General features: G+C 39.5%; 1 protein-coding gene across 21 annotated transcripts in view; it reads left to right on the forward strand.

The window, feature by feature from the left end:
- Window positions 1-6,190: 6,190 nt before the first annotated feature.
- mef2cb (myocyte enhancer factor 2cb) overlaps window positions 6,191-22,005 on the forward strand; it is a 75,975-nt gene continuing 60,160 nt past the window's right edge. For 13 of the 21 annotated variants that reach the window (XM_061728986.1, XM_061728989.1, XM_061728993.1 and 10 more), the window contains exons 1-2: window positions 6,192-6,458; window positions 16,705-16,825. The gene's annotated coding sequence lies outside the window, so the exon portion shown is untranslated. Of the gene's footprint in view, window positions 6,459-16,704; window positions 16,826-18,774; window positions 19,004-22,005 lie in introns of those variants that run through there. The other 8 variants (XM_061728990.1, XM_061728994.1, XM_061729002.1 and 5 more) reach the window with 3 other exon arrangements.

Genomic DNA, 22,005 nt, shown 5'->3' on the forward strand with positions numbered 1-22,005 from the left:
AGTCCCATGACACCACCCACGACTTCCTATGTCAAACAATTAAAATGTTATAGCAGAAAAAAGGGACAACCAATGACAAGAAGGGGCGGGGCTAATTCAGGCCAATGAAGGTCAAGGACTCATTACAGAGTCCCATGACACCACCCACAACTCTCTATGTCAAACGATTCAAAAGTTATGGCAGAGAAAAGTATTCTAGGGGGCGCTGTTGAGCCGTTAGGCCACGCTCATTAATGCAAACCATGAAATATCAAATGTATCGCCAAGCCTGGCTTGCGAGCAAAATTTGGTGACTATCAAAAATGGACCAATCACATGAAGGGGGGCACGCCTTTTGCATCTAGCGTCGCCACGGTAACACTTTTGAAAGAGAAATGTAATGCGCGTAGTCGCAGGATGGAGACGCACATTTTGATGTATAACACACCTGGGGGCACGATACGGTTCGGGCCGTATTAATTCTCGAAGGAATGGCATATATTGCTCCAAAATTACGTGATTAATTAAGAATGTTCAAAATGGCCGACTTCCTGTTCGGTTTAGGCCATGGCGCCAAGAGACTTTTCTTTAAGTAGCGACATGATAAAGATGTGTACCGATTTTCGTTCATGTACGTCAAACCGTCTTCTGGGGCTTGAGGCGCAAAGTTTTTTCTGTCTGAACCAATCAGATGAAGGGTGGGCGCGCTTTTTGGCGTCTAGCGTCGCCACGGTAACGCTTTTGAGAGAGAAAAGTAATGCGTGGTGTCGGAGGATGAAGACGCACATTTTGATGTATAACACACCTGGGTGCACGTTACGGTTCGGGCCGTATTAACTGCCGAAGGAATGGCATAAATTTCGCCAAAATGACACGATTAATTCAAAATGGCCGACATCCTGTTCGGTTTCGGGCATGACTCCAAGAGACTTTTCTTTAAGTTGTGCAATGATACAGGTGTGTACTGATTTTCGTGCATGTAGGTCAAACCGTATCGTGGGGCTTGAGGCACAAAGTTTTCCGGGGGGCGCTGTTGAGCCATTTTGCCACGCCCATTAATGCAAACCATAAAATATAAAATTTTTCGCCAGGCCTGGTTTGCGTGCAAAATTTGGTGACTTTTTGGGCACGTTTAGGGGGGCAAAAAGGCCCTCCTTTCGTCAGAAAAATAATAATAATAATAATAATAATAACGCGAAGAATTCCTACAGATACAATAGGGCCTTCGCACTGAAGGTGCTCGGGCCCTAATAATAAAAATTCCTGCAAATACAATAGGGCCTTCGCTCTGAAGGTGCTCGGGCCCTAATAATAAAAATTCCTGCAAATACAATAGGGCCTTCGCACTGCAAGTGCTCGGGCCCTAAAAAAGAAAAAGTAAACATGGTATGAGCAGTTTTTAGAAGACCACATTTCCTGTTATGAGCTCGTCTCCTTTCAGCTGACGGAACACTTTGTTGCGATGTGAACCATACCATAGAAACTCTGTCTCGCCCACAGTGACGTGAACTTAAATGTGCCAAACTCCATGCTGACAATACACATGAACACACATAAATACACAGGCTGCTCAAAAATAAATTGTACATACATTGACGTTATAGTTATACAAATTGTTTGATTGAATAAGCACAAAGAAGCTGACTGCATCATTATGGAAGGTTTAAAATCCACATCACCATCTGAACATCTACCGCTTTTTTTGTCATCTTATATTCAACATTTTTTAACAAGGGCACAATATTGTTGTCCAAACAAGTTTCCTGGTAATGTCTGTAGATACATTTCTACACAGAAAATCCCTGGCATATATTTATTACTCGCATTTACAAAAATTATTCATCCAGCTTTCCAAAGCCATACTTAAAAAAAGGGAGAACTAAAGATAATAGTCACACATCATCATGATCAAAAACAATCTACCAACCATAAAGGATAAATTTAATTAGTGATCTAATGCACATCTAAAAACATACATTACTATAGTTCTTAACAGTTACCAGTACAACTAGAACTGGGTTGGATAGTTATTTTATTCCATTTAAACACAGTGAGATGGCGTACTCCTTAACAAAGTTGGAATTTGCAACTCAGATGATCCATTGGGGGCATTTAAGCATTTATAAAGTTCATCATAATAACTACGGCTTATTCTGTAATTCACTGAACAAACAGATCCTAGCAGTACTCTAAAATTATTATGATTCTGATTATTAGGGCCCGAGCACTACAATGCGAAGGCCCTATTGTATCTGTAGGAATTTTTTTCCTTCTTTTCCTTTTTATTTTTCCGACGAAAGGAGGGCCTTTTTGCCCCCCTAAATGTGCCCCAAAGGCACCAAATTTTGCACGCAAGCCAGGCCTGGCGAAAAATTTGATATTTAATGGTTTGCATTAATGGGCGTGGCAAAATGGCTCAACAGCGCCCCCTAGAAAACTTTGTGCCTCAAGCCCCACAATACGGTTTGACGTAAATGCACGAAAATCGGTACACACCTGTATCATGTCGCAACTTAAAGAAAAGTCTCTTGGCGACATGGCTGAAACCGAACAGGAAGTCAGCCATTTTGAATTAATCGTGTAATTTTGGCGCAATGTATGCCATTCCTTCGGCAGTTAATACGGCCCGAACCGTAACGTGCACCCAGGTGTGTTATACATCAAAATGTGCATCTCCATCCTGCGATGACACGCATTACTTTTCTCAGTCAAAAGCGTTACCGTGGCGACACTAGACGCCAAAAAGTGCGGCCCCCCTTCATCTGATTGGTCCATATTTGATAGTTCCCCAAAAGTCACCAAATTTTGCACGCAAGCCAGGCCTGGCGATGGCTCAACAGCGCCCCCTAGAAAACTTTTCTCTGCCATAACTTTTGAACGGGTTGTGATAAAGACATGTGGGTGGTGTCATTGGACTCGGTATTGAGTCCTTGACCTTCATTGGCCTGAATTAGAGCCCGCCCCTTCTTCTGATTGGTTGTTCCTATTTTCTGCTATAAGTTTTGAATGGTTTGACATAGTGAGTCGTGGGTGGTGTCATCAGACTTGGTTTTGAGTCCTTGACCATGATTAGTGAAAATTAGCCCCGCCCATTCTTCTTATTGGTTGTCCCTATTTTCTGCTATAACTTTTGAATGGTTTGACATAGAGTGTTGTGGGTGGTGTCATCGGGCTCTGTATTGAGTCCTTGACCTTCATTGGCCAGAATTAGCCCCGCCCCTTCTTCTGATTGGTTGTCCCTATTTTCTGCCATAACTTTTGAACGGTTTGACATAGAGAGTCGTGGGTGGTGTCATCGGACTCGGTATTGAGTCCTTGACCTTGATTGGCCTGAATTAGCCCCGCCCCTTCTTCTGATTGGTTGTCCCTATTTTCTGTTATAAGTTTTGAATGGTTTGACATAGAGAGTTGTGGGTGGTGTCATCGAACTCGGTTTTTTAGTACTTGACCTTCATTGGTGCAAATTAGCCCCGCCCCTTCTTCTGATTGGTCGATATTTCATAGTTCCTATTTTCTGCAGTAACGTTTAAATGGTTTGACATAAAGACTCGTGGGTGGTGTCATCGGACATGGTTTTGAGTCCTTGGCCATAATTGGTGCAAATTAGCCCCGCCCCTTCTTCTGATTGATTGATATTTCATAGTCCCTATTTTCTGCCATAACTTTTGAATGGTTTGACATAGAAAGTCGTGGGTGGTGTCATTTCTGATATGCTTATGGGGGGCGGTGGCCATGAGTGCGAGGGCCCGTTCATCGCTGCTTGCAGCTTTAATTGTTATTATTTTTACACTGCATGCCCTATTTCAACTTCAAACTAGGAAAAAAAAGGATGATATTGACAGTGAAGTTAAAACAAAAATAGAGGTGATGTCAACAGATGATTGTAATGTGCACCTCAAAGTCTGACATTGGAGGAGTACAGGTAGTGGACAGCCCTGCTTGCTGTCTTGACCTGTTCAGAGAGTGTTTGAAAAGAAAAATGCATCAGCGATGCTGCGCTTTTGCACACTTAAAGATGTTTCTCCAGGAAAAATGGAACAAAGCAGCAAATTAAATTCTTCATCGCTTTGTGTCCCGAATGCCAGAATAACCATGGAATGTATTTTCAGTGTTGTGAGGAGAAAGTGACATGTTTGAGGCCTTAAATGCATTATAATAATTATTAACTACTTTGCCATTACTGCATGCTTAACTGATAACTTACCACACCTACCTATCTAAATAGTCTTAGATACATCAGAATTAGGACTATTTGTCAATACAGTAACAACATAGTATATGAGTTATTGTGTTCACTTCATGATTTAACTGTGTTTAATCCTATTTAGTCTTAGACTTCAGTGTACTTAGTGCTTCCCCAGTTTCAGTGGGCTACACTATGGAAAAAGTACAGTGTACGTATGGAGCACGTCTGGAGCGCTAAAGAGGGACAGAGCTGAACTGTGCTCTTGCCAGGCCTGCACTGGCAATGCAGTGTATTTAGAGGACGTCTTGAGGCCAAATGTGCAAGCCAGTGGCCAGATGAAGCACAGTTGTATCCGATCAAATCGTCCAATCCCTGCCCTCACCTAGCAAAATCTTGAGATAATTAAATAAACTCTTACCAACATTCATTGATCGACTTTCCATCCCTATTCCCAACCAAAAAGATTACTGAATTCCTGTCCATGAGGTCATCGTAGGGCAAAAATTGAACATTCAGTGTATGGGGGTACAGGTAGTCATGGTGACAGAAATTACCCTTAATAAACAGATTAGTTGATTATCTTTGCCCAGAAACATGTAAACAATACAACCAGATCAATACAAATTATATTTTACTGTCAGGAGCACAAATACCTATCACGCAGGGCCACTGACACCACTGATTTATCCCATCCCAGGGTAGATCCACCCTTTTGGATGCATTCTGGGAAAATAACAATCCATAGTCTACTCATCTTTCCTTCACATTTCAATTTCCACTTCGGTAAATCCTTTAATTTAACAGGGATATATAAAACGCTAATTTTGGTGAATGATACTGTGTCATCATATATTAATATATATATATATATATATATATATATATATATATATATATATATATATATATATATATATATATATATATATACATACATATCAGATTTTGGCATCGGTTAAAGGAGCGTGTGAGGAAAATATTTGATTTGGTTTGATAAATTTACAATTACAGTACCTCTGTGCCACCCCCACAAAACTCTGCGAACATACAAATAGTCACAGGAGATATTATGGCTTAAGCTTGTTGATTCTTACACTATACTAAATGTATCATTAAGGAGGGGAAATGGTTTACAGTCAGAATTCCAGCAGCTTAGGGAAACTGGAGTTTTTCTTTGGATGGAAATGTATGATTTTTATCACTGGTAATGACAAAACAACCTTTTACTAAGAATTATGGTTCTTTGAAAAAACAAGACTGTAGGCGGATTTTAGTCATGGATAAACCCAGATAAATGAGCTTATAATTACCAAATTATAGGTGTATACCACTGCACCTGGTACTTTCATATTTGAGAAGATGCTATCAGCGTTGGCTTATTTCTTTCACTGACTAATTTATTTATGATTCACATCAAGTACACAGATTCCAGTTGAGGAATAGGTAGGATTATATGTTGCAGCAAAATTTAGTTATTTTTAATATGTTTTGCCACTTTGATATGCTAGATCATCAGATTTGAGAACAAAAAAGAAAAGTTTAAATGGGCTCTAACTCAAGGTTTGAGTTGACCAGAGTTTTCAGATTTATTTCAAGATGTAAGGGCATTTTAAGCAAAATTTTTGTTACATGTTAAAGGTATTTTAGCTCAAAATGCAACAGATTGGTTGAAAAGAACAACAGTTAATGAGAATAATGTTGTCCATATAGATGTGAGTTGTGGACATGTGAAGGGAGAAAAAATGTCCTTCTTTTTGCCTGAGTGAAGGTGGCAGAATTCTTTGGGGGGAGGGTGGGGCGCACATATGTGCCAGTGAGGGGTCTAGGGTGTTTTGTGTGTGTGTGTGTGTGTGTGTGTGTGTGTGTGTGTGTGTGTGTGTGTGTGTGTGTGTGTGCGTGTGTCTTCACGGATGCATTCGGGATGGGGGGCTGACAGCAATCCCTCAGAAGGCTAAATTTACTCTAGAGTGATGGGGGCAGGTGGATTCAGCTGCGACAGTGGGACTGGTCGGAAAGAACCGGACCTGGTTTCAGTTCAGGCAGAGATCGGGGGAAGACAAGCAACCCGAATTTGGGTTTCTATTCAAAGCCAGCTGGTCTGGCTTTAATTTCATGCAGGAAATTTCCTATAAGCTAATTCTAGGTCTTTTTTGTTTGGTCTTCTTTTTCTACTAATATTACATTTGTTTTCCACTTTTTTTAACTTTTTTTTTAATTTTTAATATTTGATTGAGCTGGGCCTCAGCTGGTGCTGCAGGGCGTAACTTCCTGGGGAAGCAGAGAAAAGGCACGGGTGAGTTTTTTCAGTACACCTTTTCCCTTCCTTTTTTCCACGTCTTGTCCGAATTTCATTCGTTGGTGGAAAACCTGTCTCCGTCAGATTTTCAGACTATACTCGGCACAGCAGGTCATGACATGTTTAACAGATTAAGCCATAATTTTGATATTTGAGCTGCTCAATTTGAATAGTTCTGACATTTATCTTGAACCTCTGGTGCCTGATTGTTTCATTAGAGCTTTCCAGGGTTTAGTGAAAATTGTCATATAGCCCAGAACAGAAATGACTATACCAGTCAGAGGAAGGCCAAAAGATATACTAAATTTGTGTTTACCATTAGTTCTTTCCTTCTCTTAACAAAGAAGAGCACAACTCAATCATTTCTAACAGAAGTGACTAAGTCAGGTCTCAGCTGTTGCCAATCACCTTGGAGTGCGTGAGGAATGGATGATTTATTATTTTCTTTTTTTCTTTTTTCTGTTAGGCAAGATAAAACATTTATGTTGAATTTTCCATCTTTTTTTTTTCTTTCCTTCCAAATCAGTTTGGATTACTGGTAGTTTTAATGATAATTCCTTAGAAAATCTCATTGCCTGATCTGGAATTACACAGCTACTGTAAGTTGAAATAGTCACAAATCAATGAGTAAATAAATATATAAATGGCAGTTGATTGGCAGGACTACACTGACTTCCATGCCAGAGAATACAGAATTTAACACCCATTCAACATAATATTATCCACAGTCTGTTCTTTTTGATATTGTACTAACAAATGGTAAGGCTTAGGGGGTCAAAGAAAATAGAAAAATATACAAGGGTCGTGATTGGTCTCGCATACATTAATAACTCATTCGTGCCCTAGCAACTCTCACTATATCCACTTTACTCTTCGTGTGTGTGTGTGTGTGTGTGTGTGTGTGTGTGTGCGTGTGCGTGTGTGTGCGTGTGCGTGTGCGTGTGCGTGTGCGTGCGTGTGCGTGTGCGTGTGCGTGCGCGTGCGCGTGCGTGTGCGTGTGTGTGTGTGTGCGTGTGACCTTAGTCGGCCAGCATTGTGCGTCTGAACCATAGTGGTTTGGTAAGGCGCATGTGGGCCACATTTGTTTGGTGGCACATGTAAACCACAATTGGTCAGTCTGGCACACTCTCCAGGCGCCATATAGTGAGACTGAGACCTAAATATATATTTCATAGAAATATTACTTTAAAGTCTCTCTGACATTAATGAGAGTTTATCTCACATCTGCAGTTTCACATTCTTGGGTTTAGCATTACCAACAAACTTTTCTGACAGCCAAATATTTCGGCCATTTAGCCAAAAACAAAATGCACTTTCATTCTTAAGATAAGGCTTTATTTTAATGTGTAGTAAATGACTGATGGATTTAGTTTTTTCCGTTTGTACCTTTAATAATAGTGACAATTGAAATTATTATTATTCAAGAGTAATCATCCAGGTCTTAGAAAGAGTTGCTTTCATCTTGCTATTAACTTTACAAAAAGCAGAACCTAATTTACAGGAACTGCTTCATCCTCACTTGTTAGCTTTTCAGACCCTGAATTCCATGACTTTGATGGCCAGCGGAGTTGAGGAAACGCAATGTTTTCTTTCTCTGTAGGGTGGTGAGTGCAGTTGCCTCCTTGACTTTGAAACTCATCTCATCCTGTCTGTTAATCTTCAAACTCTGCTATTAGTTACATCATTGTTTTCAGTTTTTTTATACGTAAAAACTGGGTAAGTCTGGAATGGGAGCATCAACTTTATAGCATATCGTCAAGCACCTAATGCTATTTATGATTAAAAAAGATATAATTAGTTAAACAGAAATCCCAAAGAGATTTGTGGTTGCTAATTGTTTCCGCTTGTTTAGTGTTTACTGGATTGTATTTCAGTCCAGATACATTTTCCACTAATGTTTTTGTCTAAAAATCAACTGGAAGGTTAAAAAAAAGGCACAGAAGTAATTTTGCTGATTTATTGTTATTCTGCAGCAGCTGCTGAAAGAAAGTGTGGTCTTAGTTAGTTTCCATGGTTATTTGATGGGCACCAGTGATCCAGACACTATTGAATTACAAAATCTGTGTCACTGTAGAATGTCTTTTCATTTTTTTTAAACAAATTATTACTGAACCAAGACCAATTACACATATGGGAGCAGTTTAACTGCAATGGCATAGTCATGTCATAGTTCTGTGTGTCTTACAGTAACAGCATAGTAATTAGCTCTTATTTTCTTCGTTTTTATTCATTTCTCTCATCTTTATTATTTAACTTTGGAAGATTTCCAGCAGTGGTACGTCCTCCTGTATGAAAAGTCTCATTCACTCCACCTCCCTGAGCACTGTCGAGGCCAGAAAACAGTGACGCTCCGCTGCCACGATACAATGCTTGTACGCCGGGGCCGCCTAAATCTACAAAACATGAGCACTGGCGCTAGGCAGTTCTTTTGATCTGCAGCTAATCTCAGTTGCCTGCCTCCCCTCTGATCATGTATGAATAAGAATGAGTCGGGGGTGATCCTGGAGGCACAAAGAGCTTTAGACGTTGCCGCTCGTCTGCCAAACTCCACCATGTAGCACAAGCCTGTGCCCGTGGTCGCTAGGCCTCACAATCACACATCTGAGCCGAGGAATCCTCATTTAGACACACATTATATTCCACTGAGCTTTCTTTTCTTCACAGTGAGATGTTATCAGCTGCTTGTTAATAGCGTGGGAGAAGTTACATAGCTATGCTGAGCGATCTTTAATTGTCAGGAAAACTGACAAAGGTCAACAGCTGCAGGAAGAACTTGTGCTGTGTCATGGCTAGTGAAGCAATTTGAGACAATGATGACTCCGGACTTGTGTGTGATAACTGAAACATATGGTCGCTGTTGGTTAAAGACAAGTGTCAGAAAATCAAACTGTTTATTTCAAGAGTGATTTAAATACCTTTTTAAGATAATGTATTGCATTCACGTTCTTACCAGAGTGCAGCCCCTTTCCTTCTGCATGCCTATAATTTCCTGGCCATGAGTTATTTGTTTGCTGTAGGCAGATGGGAGCTCATGCATGTTATTGCATGCACACGCGCGTTTGTCATTGCACCACTCTTATCAAGAGGAATTTCAAACTTTTTTGTTTTCCTCTTCATAACTCACCTACTCACTTTAAAAATACTCCAATAAAGAGAGTGATACAATCTGAGTTAATATAGATTGGATGTTTTTAAAAAAATTTAACCAAGATATATAGATTGATAAACTATGTTTTGGGTTCCAGCTTAAGTTTCACTTTTTCTTTTGGCTCATTTTCTTTTGGAGTTGGAATATGTTGGTCTATTGTGACAGTGGTTGTTATTTTGCAATGTGCAGCATTATAGCAGACCCAGTCCCACCAAAATTAAAAAAGTCCTTATACCACACCATACCATAACACACCATAACACACCATACCATACCATACCATACCACATTATACCACACCATACCATACCACATTATACCATACTATACCATGCCATACCCAGATGTGGGTAGAGTAGCCAAAAATTGTACTCAAGTAAAAGTACTGTTACTTCAGAATAATATGACTCAAGTAGAAGTAAAAAGTAGCCATCCAAATAATTACTTAAGTAAAAGTAAAAATGTACTTGGTGAAAAAACTACTCAAGTACTGAGTAACTGTTGAGTAACGTCTGATTTATTTTTCTAACACAACCATTCAAACAGACAAAACTACAAAATAATCATCTTCAGGCAAATTAAATCAATAAAATAATAAAATAAAATAAAATTAATACAACATTAAAAATAACTTAAATTAAAATAATCCAAAAGTAAATTCAAGTACTTTAATACATAATAAAATAAATAAAATAATAACAGAATAAAAAAATAAATTAAGCACAAGTAGTACAAAATTTCAAGCCTTTGTACTTTTCTTTTTTAACCAGGCAGAACTAGAAAAAGCCCAAGAACTCATAGAAACTTCTCTGTGTATGTTTGAGTCTGTGTATATGTGACAAAACATGCAAAAACAAACATTTTTCCCAAAGAATCACCCAGTGATGTCATGAGATTGACGCGTAAAAGGGATAAGAAGTAACGTAGCCTAATGTAGCGGAGTAAGAGTACAGTTTCTTCTTCACAAATCTACTGAAGTAAAAGTAAAAAGTATAGTGATTCAAAACTACTCCTAAAAGTACTAAATTTCCCAAAACTTACTCAAGTAAATGTAACGGAGTAAATGTAACTCGTTACTACCCACCTCTGGCCATACCACACTACCTCACACCATACCATACTATACCATACCAAATTACCTCACACTATACCACACCATACCATACTATACCATACCTAGCCATACCACACTACCTCACACCATACCATACCATAAAATACCATACCGTAAAATACCACACCATACCATACCACACCATACCATACCATACCATGCTATAGCACACTACCTCACACCGTACCACACCACACCATACCACATCACACCACACCATACCATCTTTATTTAAAACGCACTTTAAAATACTAGAGTGTACCAAAGTGCTGTACAATTAAGTAAATAAAAATGTACAAAATTAAAACACAATACATACACCATCAAGAATTTGCAAAATGTTTGATCTAAAGTGGCTCAAACCCATAACCTGTGGAGCCCAAAAGTCTTCAGCTAATGCTTGATCACAGACTCTAGAAAACACCCTCAGAGACTTGACAGGAAAGTACTGTTTTATGCAGGGCTCCAGACTGCGACCAAATGCTCGCATTTTGCGACCAAAATTTTAGTATGTGCGACTGAATTTCATGTCCACTCGCACATGTGCGACCAGTAAATTTGCCAGTGTTTTTTTTTTTTTTTTTTTTTTCTTTTACACGTTAAACGTGGAAGGGGTGCGTCAATGAACCCGCATATTGCAGGCCAATGAGTGGGGAAAGGGAATGAGTTGGGGGATCTATTTATTTATTTATTTTTTTTTTTCTTTTCGTTTAATTTCACCAGCTCAAAGCAGGTATTACGCCCGGACCACATTTAATGCGACACAACACGCTGCCGCCGCGGCGCGCACATAAGAAAGAGACGGCGGGTATGTTTGGTTTTAGTAATATCATGCTCAGGCAATGAGTCTGCAATGGCCCAGACGGGAGACACATGTAGCTCAGTGCTTAACTTTTATTTTTAATCCACTCTATATTCTTCTGGTTGTTCTCCGACATGTTCCCCGCCTGAATTATGGTTCCGCCTTAAATCGACGCAGAACCACGCCGTAGCCTACGGCGTGGCTCTGCGTTGTTGTAACGCGGAACCATAAATCAGCCTTCACCCGGTAAAGAAAAAAAAAGAAAAAGAAAATGTGCTCCAATACAGCAGGTCTCATAATTTTATTTTGAACACTGCCAAAACTTTAACTTAAAACGTAACTAGAACTTAAAATTTGCTTGACACAAATGAAAGTTAAATTTTAACACGTGGGAAAAACACCTAACGTTCTAAGTGATGTGTGTTATCAGGTGTAATGGCATTTTTAGGTTAGAAATAAGAATATGTCTTGGTAAGATCCTTAGTTATTTGAGTGAAGGCAGTGAATTTGGTCGACTGGTGTAAGTTCAGGGTTTTAGTAAAGACACAAGTAGGGAAATGTTATTGGCCAGTACCCCCAATATTTGTACATTTGTTTAGTACTGTGTTTAACAGTTACATTCATGGCTGAAAGGTTACTAAGCACTTTGTTACCAAGCACTTTTTTATCATGTGAATGTATGTTTTTTTATATATAATGACAGCAATGGTGCTGTCAGTTTACTTTATGTTGCAGCATCTTTAAAAGTGCACAATAAAATGTAACACTGCATTTGAAACAGCACATTGTGGTAATTCATTAATCTATTATGAAATACGTATTACTAATACACTGAAATGTAGTAGAAATGTAAAAATTTGGTTAGCGTGTCGATAAACGATGTGCGCTCCTAAAATTTCTGATTGTGCCCCTAAAAATTTTCAGTTAGGGGCTACTGTGCTCTTAGTGAAAAAAGTTAGTCTGGAGCCCTGGTTTTATGGCATGAGGGGCAACAACATTAGATAGGTGGAGTTAATGTTGTGGCATGCTATAAAAATGTAACCTTGACCCACAGTTCAACTGCAAATCTGTTCATTTTAGGTCATCATATACATCTGTCATGTTGATTTCATTTCTTCACACTTGACTCCAATAATGCTGTTTCAGTAGCAGCTTTTGTGCCACTTCAGGAAATACTGGTAGGCAACCCCTGAGCTAGAAAGAGAGAGAGAGAGAGAAAAGAAAACACTGGTATCTCCTCTTTATGGTCAAAATTAGAGAAAGGGCTGCAAGAACAATGAAATAATTGTGCGTGCACTGGAACAGCTCATAAGGAATTACAGTACTTTCCAACCATTCAAAATGAGGAAAAATCATTAGCAGAAAGAGTTTCTTTTTTCCCCTCTTGAAGCAATCGTGGAGACTAAGAACATTTTGCCCTTGATATACAGACAGAACACGTGGCAGTTACGTTGGCTATTCATCTGAAAGACACAGGAGCAGAAAGAGGGGTGAGAGAAAACACTGGTGTCAGGGATTAGGAGACTAAAAAGAAGTAAATTAAAAAGAAAATAATTAACATGCTGCTATATGTTTACATAATAATTACTGATATTTAATTTATCTTAAAAACAACTTTAACTGAATGTTTAAATAATAACACTACATATACACGTTTTAATGCTCTTAAAATTACGTTTATAATTTGAATACACCGATAAAAATGTGTGTGGGGGATACATCACATTAACCAATGTACTACACTTCTATTTGTACTGAGAAGGATGCAGACCTCCCCTACAGGCAGCACACTTAACTGCAGTGTCTGCAGTGGCTGCATACAGTGTATGCTTTACATGTAGCAGATTGCGTTCTAATCTAATCTGTTATCTAATCAACCAATCAATCAATCAATCAATCAATCAAAATACTAAATCCAGAGGGAATTTTTTTTTAAATAAAACTGCTCTCTTGCACCTTTCATATGGTTTTGCATGAATGCATCCATGCATTACGCATATGTGTTTTATCATAAAAATGTACTTCAGCCTCACTTGCTCTGTTGCAAATATGTCCAAACATTTTTATTGAGACCATTCATTAAATACAGGAGGCTCTGGTCTTTGAACTAATTATAGATATGTTTGTATCTGCATGTCTACAAGCTTGCATGCATATGATAGGAGGAAAAAAGTAGAGAAGCAACAGGTCTGACCAACAGTTCACCCAGCAGCACTTGTGCCTGAACGCGTCAGAGGAGTCACAGGACCACGGAGCTGCTCCTAGGATGTAACTAGAGTCAGACAGAACAAAAGTAGAGCTTGTTGTTCAGTGTGTGCCTCATCCATAATTTAGAAAAGGTGTACAGAGAGCATACTGTTGGTTAAACACAAAACAGGCAAATCACATGTGCTGTCTCTAATGTGACACTGCTCACAAAAAGGGATTGTAGCAATTACAAGTTTGGAGGCCTTTAATATTATTGCTCTCAGAGTTGTATGTTGTGCTATAAAAGAAACAATGAGATGTACACACAATGTTTTTAATGGCCCAACCACAAAATAAAATGGTGTTATTGAAAGAAATGAAATGAAACACTGAAAAACAACTACTTACAATAATAAAACAGATATGTCTTCTTCCTTTTTGCCTTTTTCCTCTTTGTTATAATTAAAAACAGTAGCAAAAATAGTAATAGGTTTTGTATTTGGTATTGCAAAGTAATATTTAGTACTTATTAGATTATGAATCAGAATAAAATTCATGGTGAAGACATGGCCCCTTTTAAGTAGTTAAATATACTGTCAACACATGTTGATACTGTCATACCACACACTTTTGCAATGACAATTACCTTAAGGGGCTAGTGGCTGATGTCTCAAGTTTTTGAAGCAGTAAAAATATCTTGGAGAAATACCTTTAAGCTGAATTTGGAAAGAAAAGCCCATTTCAGTGCACATATAAATACATTCCCATAATCATGAATGTCTTTATTTCATAAATGAAATAATATAAAGATGTACTTGCAAGATCTCAATAATTAAAGATAGCTTTTCTCACCTATGCTCCCCTAATTATGACGTACAGCGTTACGATTCCAGCAGTATAATTACTGCCAATATTGCCCTCTGAGTTTCATTATAAACCTTATTAATAAGGAGCTTCAAATCATGTATAATAGAACACTTTGGATGAGTAACACAAAGACTACATGCAGCTCTCTCCTCATCTATAAAGTGTGAGATGACTTTTAAAGCAGGTATACAGAATCCAAATGTTGAGACTGAGCATGTACTGAGCGATGTGAAAATAATCTGCTTAAATAAACTAAGGATGGATGCGAGATGGTAAAGAATGTTTTTCATCTCATTTCGGCAGAGAAAAAAAAATTAAACATAGTTTTTTAAAGTGAAAAAATAATTTACTTATTAACTTACTATAATTTAAGTGTAACTGTGGTGCTGAACTTAATTGTATATAATCACTGGGTTGTTTTTTTTGCTTTTAGTTTTTTTAACAGGGTTTTTAATCTTCCCAACCATATTATTCTCAGAGAAAAAAAAATTATATATTTTTTCCTTTGCAATAAATTGATGGTATTGTACAATGGACGTCACCCTACTTGCACTGGGAATGCCCTTCAGATGCCCAGAACCCTCACTGTAAGACTTAAAGTACACAGGTTTACATGCACATGTGCAAAATGAAATTTATAGCTTCCCAGCTGAGCCGGTGAAATAAAATGGCCTGCAGGTCTCTCTGTCCCCACTGTGAAGGCTTTGGTCGTCACATCATGTAGCATCAATCTACTGCAAAACACCAAATGTCTCTCAAATTCATCAGGGAACTGACACTGGAAGAATGATTGAAACCGGTAAATACCAAATAAAGCTGGGAGCATCCTCAGACATATCTGACATGCAACAAATACTCTGCGTGTCTTGAAGTGCCTCTGTAAAGCTGGCTAATTCTCAGGAGCAGTGAGGCAGGGTGCTTGACAACATCATCTACTGTGACAGGCAGATTGTGTTCTTAGCGTGATCGACAATAGATTGTGCTGAGCCCAGGCTGTTCGTGTTTGCCCTGGAATTGTTTTTGCATTCATCTTTTTCTTGATAGAGGCATTTCTTTCCTTTTCTCGCTGTTACCAAACGCATACACACACATATTCATGCAAACTGTACGGCATAAATGCCTGCGTGTTTGTGTACGAGATTTTCTGTGTGACACATGCTGTGAAGTGACTGCCAGGAGAGGCTTAAGAAACAATCCAAGCAAGATCAATATCTGCGAACCGCACTTATGTGTTTGACTTGACATCCAGCTGCAGTTTTCCTGTTCTATTTAAATGCCAAACCTCACCATAAATTGTAAATACCAATTGCCTAAAGAGTGTGTATAAACACTCTGACATCTTGTATCAGCATAATTATTTTTGCCAATTGTAAAACTTTTTTTTTTTCCTCCGGCAGACTTCAATGCATCTGTCAACCTGCACATGAACACACACGCAAACACACGCCTCAGAACATTAAGCTGAGGATTACATGTTCTAAGAGAAGGAGGGAAGAGCAGTGGCTAATGAGTTTGGCCATGGAAATTGCAGGTGGTGAGAAACTAAACATTTAGTTTATCTGGACAACTAAAAAATAGCTTCTCCTCAGCTTGTTTGCATAAACCTATTGTATACCAAACTCTAAATTTATCACAAGTGACACCTTCAGGTGCACGACACAGTGTCATAAAAACCGGCGGTAACACTTTTAGTTGTTTCTGCCACACTCAGATTGAGTTGTCGATCCCCACTCAGCAGTCTCAAGAGCAAAATAGACAGTAGGTCTTCCCTACTTTGCATTAACTGTATGTGCACTGAATAAAGCGGTAAGTATGTCTTCACAATCGTTTATCCCAGTAGACAAGTCAGCCAGTCATGTATGAATATGCATGAGCCAGTGCTTGCCTCATTTAATGATTTTTCACCATTTAAATATATTCCACACCCTCCCCAACTTATTTCTCTGTATTTCATACGGCCCTCAGATGTCGGCTCGCGCACAAATACATGCACATTCTTTAACATTAATGTTAACAGGATTTTGCTCTCTATGGGAAAGTATATGCACATACATGCAAAGAGTAACCATTCCACTTGGAGGTCCAGCCTTCCTCTCTTCACACCTCCCTGCTCTACTCCTCACAGGTGCCAACAAAAGACAACCTCAAGCATTGTGAACAGTGAAAGCAACTCTACAATGAACTGCTGGCAGACCGCATAGAGAGTGAAGGCACGGAAGACGGAAGACGAAGGAACGCTGAACGTGGTATGATGGCAAAAACCGTCCATATGTGTCAAAATGTCTCCTAGCAGAGTTAATGCAATTACAAGTTGTTGGCAGTGAGAGGTCCTAACAGGAAGAACCGTGTCTGCTGAGATTGGGAATGTTGTGCACTCAGTGTTTCACACATGCTAATATGTAATGTCATTGATATCTGCCATGCTGCATTTATGAACCCATGGTGTCTAACAGACTACACCTTATTGATTATCATAGAGGACTGAGGACCAGAGGAAATGTTATTAAAGATTAAAGGGTCAGGTGATGTGAAGGTGGTATCCAGAGTCATCAGACACCAGCGGCTTTGGTTACATGCTGTAATGTCCTCCCGTCAAGCAGATTAGCCAGCGTGATTTATTTATTAACCGCTGTCCCGTCATTTCCTATACCCCGACCCACTGACTGACTGATGGGGCAGCTGACTGCATAGGTTACGCTTCACAGGTGAACCTCAAAGAAATGGAAAGATCGGGAGCCACTTTATGTCTGAGCACCACCCATTCTGTATTTCTGCACAATTCAGAAACCGTTAACATGGCTCTACATGTAGATAGAGATTAAGAGACGCTTAAACTTCGCCAAACATAGAAGTTCCTGAGACAAAAACAACAACAAAAAACATAACAACTATTCATCTAAGTTAACTCCATGATTACTCTTCATGAGTGTAGATTGCCAAAATCCCCAAAATGGGACCGAATTCTGTATTAGAGCACACAGAGACTTCATTCGGGGAACCCATTTAAAATCTTTAAACTGATACAGCACCCATATAATGTGAGTATAATAGAACTCTGGTATTACAAGGCCTATCTGGAATACATCTCTGTCTACAGAAAGCCAGGGCTGCCTGTCTGCCTCTTATCTGAAGAGGCAAACTTGCTGTTCTAATTGTTATCTTCACACTAATAGAGTGGATGTTTTGAAATCATTTGGTTGGATGGATGAAGGCTTCGTAATTCCCCAGTGCTTACTGTCTTTGTCAGGGCTTATCTGTGCAAGATAGCAGGGTCCTGGAGAATGGCTGGCAGAAGTATGCTGGAGGTGGAAAGTGTGGGAAAGAAAGCAGCATTTCGCAGACATTTCTTGGTCTGACTTTTTCTAATTCCATTAAAGTCTTGAGGATGTAAAAATACATTGACTCTTAGCGTTTGATGTGACATGCATTAAGTATGAGTGACAAAACTTAGTCTGCCACCACAAGAACTTAACTTTTTAAAGTCGATAGCAGACAGGTAACACGCTCTCCTTCGGTTCATTAGTTAAAGCATACATCATCTTCCATAGCGCTCCTCTCTGAGCAGTTAATCGCGCGGTCCACTCTACCCGGGCAGGCGCGATAATAAAGCATTAAGAGCCATGCCTCGTTCATTAAAGTAGAGTTTGGAAATGTGAGACCGCCCCCCTTTTCAGCAGTGAAAAAAAGAAAAGACAAAAAAAAGAAAAAAGAAAAGAAAAGAAAGAAAAAAAGGAGAGGAAAAAAATCGATTATTGCTCCTCGCACCGGGAGTAGAGAGGGGTTTGGGGAAACACTCGGTCGGGATTGTGGAAAAAGGAAAAAGAAACAGCGTCTCAACATCACTGTCAAGCTCCAGACGTCCAGCACTTCCCCGGCATCGCCTCCACCTCCAGCAGCAGCTCCAGAACCAGCTCCAGCAGCAGCTCCAGCGAGTCCCTCGCCGCTCACCGGCACCTCGCAGGAGAACAGCCTCCTCAGCGCTTAAGGCTGATTTATGGTCCCGCGTTACACCAACGCAGAGCCTACGCCGTAGGCTCTGCGTTGGTTCTACCGTACGGCGCGCGTCGCCGCGTACCCTACGCCGTAGGCTACGCCGTCTTCAGAGCGACGCTGTCCGAGCACAGAGAGAGAGGGAGGGAGGGAGGGAGAGAGAGAGGGAGGGAGAGAGAGAGTAGTTTTCCCTGACATTATAGAAGCTCCTACCACCTACTGCACGATACTTTTTTTGTGTCCTCCCGGCGTCGTCTTGTGCTTAAGTTGCGCTCCTGGATTTTAAGTGCGCCTCAGCTGAACTCCGTTCCCGGCGCGCAGCGGCTCCAACCCTCCTGTCAAACCGCCGGCCCGACAACCGGCGGACCGCTTCTCACTGTCTTTCCTTCTCCCCTTCTTTCTTTTCTCCCGGAGGAGATTTCACACGAAACAAAGTAAGTGCCGCTCAAAAACACTTGCCACTCACCCCGCGCAAAAAAAAAAAAACATTGCACCACATGTTATTTATTTTTCAGAGAGGGGAAACTTAACGGTGCGTTCTGATGTGCGCTGCTCCGGCCAACTAAGTACAGTAACTGCGTGTATTGATTTGTTGTGACCTCTGTCGACTTGCGCCCGTGACAAAGGCTGTGATTTCTATTGCGAGGGGGACATCAAATAGCAGTTAATGGTCTATTAGTGTAGATTTGTCTCGTGTCGGCGGTAATGTGGGTGCTGTGTCGACCTTGTGGAGCTTTCTGTTGTCCACATGCAGGCGCAGAAGCTGAGGGAGCTGCGCTCTTTGACAGAATACAGCGGGTCCTGCACTGCACACATGGACCGCAGAGAAAAAGTTACTCTCGCTTTGTCAAATTGTTAAAACGTGGTATGTAAATGTCATCAGTCTATCTGAGAAGAAACTTTGGAATCTAGTGGAAACCAATGGAAAAAAAAACAAATAAAGTTTGTAAATTTCAGATTATTAGAAAAAAAATGTGCCGAAATCAGCTGAACATAAAATGAATTATATAGGAGATATGCACCTTTTTTCACGTATCCATACTGAAGTTGTACACTACAGATTACAATTACCCCATTGCATGTTGAAAGTTTTATAGAAATATATTTAAATTTTATAGAATGAGATCAGAAAAAATAATAAGATAATATAATGACCAGAACACAGTTTGAAAAACATATTTAAATGCGTATCCATGAGCACAGATACAGTGATCGTCACTGTAAATCAGTCCTTTAGAGAAGGTCTGGATTGAGCTACAATTTCTAATCCACGACATTGTAATAGAGACTGACTTTTTCTACTACAAAAAGAGAGAGATATTAACAAGATGATCTTAGTTCAAACTTGTGTGGCTCAATTGAACCTGTTGCAGTGAGAGGATTAATAATGACCCCTTGATTAACTTGGGGAAACTTTCAAAGGCTGCACCTTCAGAGCTGAGCAATTAAATTATTTGTTGTTTTTTTTTGTTTCAGGTGTGCAGAGTTAGTCCCATATATTAAATATGACGAAAAACTTAGAACTGTTATAAAAATGTAAGACTACCAGAGCACACTTCCTTTTTAATTTAAGCCGGCAGTGAAGCAGACAAGGCTATGCATTTAATTACACTCATTAATATACACATGAAAGTCCATCTCTTATAGTCATGTTCTTGTTCATTTGAAATTTTATCAACATAATTAATTGTATTTTAAACATTTTTAAAGGCTAAAGATGTAAGATAGTAGCAGTTTTTCACAATTCAAATAATTATATGATGTTCGCAATATGTTATGAGATTTACAAGAGCTATTAAAGTTGGAATAAGACAAGTGAATGGGATATTTCAAAAGCACTCTGCAGCAGTTCTTAAGTGTTGTTTGCTGTAACAGTATATTAACCTGTCTGGGTGAAGCGCACAGCACACAGTCACTAAGTGTTTGGTCTTCTTAAAGTTAGTTCAATATTGTTAAAAAAGATACACTATATGCGTCTTTTTAAAGTATGTGCCGTTATACTTTCATACTGTTGTCCAGTAAACTGTCCCATTTCCTTTTATAATCTTTTTCAGTGATTTTTAAAAAAAGCATTATTTTATGAGTAGTGCTATTTTATTGGATAAAATAATATAGTACACATGGCCTTCCTTCTTCTGGCCATCGTCAACGAAGTTGTTCCGTATGGCCCGTGTGGCCTGTTGCTCTCTTGGGATTTAGCGTTAGGTTAATCCGCTCAGAGGAAGGTGAGCGCTCGCATGTGGACCCACGATTACATACAGAAGACTCTGTCATTCGAGCTCTGTAATCTCAGAGACCCCTCACAAACACACACACATCTATGCATGAGAGCAAACACGCACCAGTGCATGGACAAAAGCGTATCTCTCAGTCTCTGTCTCTCTTTTCCTGTTACAAACACACAGACGCACACACACTTTTACATGCATGCACGCATCAACACCCACACTATCTGGCCTGTGTTTCTTTTGTTTCCCTTATTCTCTTAAGTCCTCTCCCTCTTGACAAATCATTTGGGATTTTGGACGCTGATTCACAAAACCAACAGTGACAACACACTCTTACCCTTCTCACAGAGAGGGATTAGAAGGTCACGTGTCCCTGTGATTGGCCAGGGCATTGAGCCGATTGTCAAGGCACTTTGCTGTACACCAGGGGCTCAGTAAAGCTTTAGTTAAGCGAGGGGAAGGGACACAGTGTGTGCCATGGTCAGGGTTTTGCTGGGTCTTTGCCATGTGTTTTCAAAATACCCAGGAAAAAACAAATCAGCGGTGGATAGTCTGCTGCAAATATCTTCAATTATACATGTCTAACACGCTGCCCATAAATACATAATATAAATGAGTTTTCTGCTGGAAAGAGATACACATGTCCAGCACGAGGGAGATGACTGCTGTGAAAAAACAAGAAGAAGTAAATAAATAAATTAAAGGTAAACTCTACCCACTGTGCTACCTTATAGCATGGACATTTAGTACTGCACAAAAGGGACATTTCAAGATTCCCTCCTCATGGAATACCAGATGTATGAAAACATTATTCTTATTGGAAATGTCCAGTATATTTATGTTTAAGCAAATAGTTTAATAGCCCCTTCTGCCATACTTTAAAGTTTTTCTTTTCCTTTTTTTTCACTAATGGTTTCAAATATTTTCGAAGAAGTTTGCACAGTTTGCTCGGTTAAACATCAGTAAAACATTTATTTGCAGATTGCCGGTTGGCAAGAGCTGGAGGTAGATATTGAAGAACTGTAATTGGACTTCATACCCCATGGCTCAAATGAGCAGGTAATATAGGAGTCAATTGGAGACAATTATATTTACTTCATATTTTATATCTGGCCTCTAGATTATGAAAGTGGTATCTTAAACAATTTAGAGGCATCCCTTTATATCTTCTGTATGATTCAGTTGATTTAGTTTGGGTGCGTATGTTT

The sequence above is a fragment of the Cololabis saira genome, chromosome 9 (assembly GCF_033807715.1).
Source record: "Cololabis saira isolate AMF1-May2022 chromosome 9, fColSai1.1, whole genome shotgun sequence".
Taxonomy (NCBI): Eukaryota; Metazoa; Chordata; class Actinopteri; order Beloniformes; family Belonidae; genus Cololabis; species Cololabis saira.